This window comes from Propithecus coquereli, unplaced genomic scaffold, assembly GCF_000956105.1.
Source record: "Propithecus coquereli isolate 6110/MARCELLA unplaced genomic scaffold, Pcoq_1.0 Scaffold237, whole genome shotgun sequence".
NCBI lineage: Eukaryota > Metazoa > Chordata > Mammalia > Primates > Indriidae > Propithecus > Propithecus coquereli.
Window position 1 is genome coordinate 2,275,627 of NW_012147919.1, and position 1,452 is coordinate 2,277,078.

Consider the following 1,452-nt stretch of genomic DNA (forward strand, 5'->3'; position numbering starts at 1 on the left):
AAAAAAGGAAAGCAAACAGAAGACAAAACTGAAAAGGAGACAGAAATGGAGCAGAGGCAGACGGAGGGAGGTGGGCCCAGTGGTGTGAGGTCGCATCCACAATGGGATGTAGGGACCGGGCAGCTTCCCTGGTGATGGATTGGCCAAAAGATATCTTAAGAATAAGAAGGTCTAAATCTTCAGACAACATGAACTTGTGCAACTTACACTCCTCATCACCACCAGGTCCTCAAATCTTCAGTAGAACTTTTATGTGTTACAAATACTGAAGGGAGCTGAGTTTTCCGGTAGAACCAGGAGACAGGGCTGCATTTGCCATCTGGGTTGACGTGACATGGTGTGAGACAGAGGCATCCGGTACGGAAGTGAGAGCTCAGAGCTGAGGTGTCTGCGAGCCTGCTCTCCAGACATCCTGCTCTCTATTTGCAATCCAGTTTGAAGATATCCAGACAGCAATTTGGATGTCTTCAAGGCTTGGAGTAAGTATCTGAGCGACTCTAGTAAGTTAAATCGTATGAAGTTGCTGACACGCAGTCATACTTAACCTAAAAATCTCAGTCACTTGTTCCACTCTGACAGTGCCCATGTGGCACCTGGTTTGGACTAAAGTAAAACTCTCTGGTCATCAGTCTGTGGGCTGCACTCAGAGGTAAAATTCATTGACTATGTCCTGTTTCTCTTTGTGTACCCAGAACATAACACAAAACCAGGAACACAGTAGGCACTCAACAAACATTTCATTAATTGATTAGATAAGTGATAATGGGCTCTACAAATCTGGAAGGATTCAAGAAGGGGCAAAACAATTGACAATGGATTTATAGAGCTCACTTAAGCATTAAAGAATTGGATGAGTACGTAGGAAGGGAGCATTAGATTGTATGACTTTTAAAGTCACTTCCATATAGAGGAATCTTTGATAAATGCTACACATTAACTTCTAGAATGCATCAGGGAGAAGGCTTCATCTGCAAGCCAAAATGATTATGAGGTCACCTCCAACCCTGTTATCCTAGAATACATAGTTAGGACTGGGATCGTCCTATAAAAGTCTCCTGTATTGTTATCCAAAATGTTCCTTCCAACTATTTGTTTTGCCTGTTTTCTGGCCTTATTGTAAAATTAAAATAATTTTGTGGTGATAGTGACAGGAGGAAGCAGTCATCAGTAAATCTAAATATTAACTTGTTTCTGTTCACATAGCCTTTTTAGAACACAATTTGGAAGTGCAGGGAAATCCAGCTGCTATCAGCAGTAAATGAGGATGGAAATAAGCAATGGCCGATCTGCTTCCCTTCTCCTTGGAGGAGACAGAAAATAAGCAAAGAAGTATTAGCCAAGGCAGGAAACAGGGAAGGAGCAGGCCACATAGATAGAGCATTCCAGAAAGAATAAAGCCATGGCTTTTTGAAAAGGACTTGATTGGCATGTTATATGAACAGTAAGAAGGCC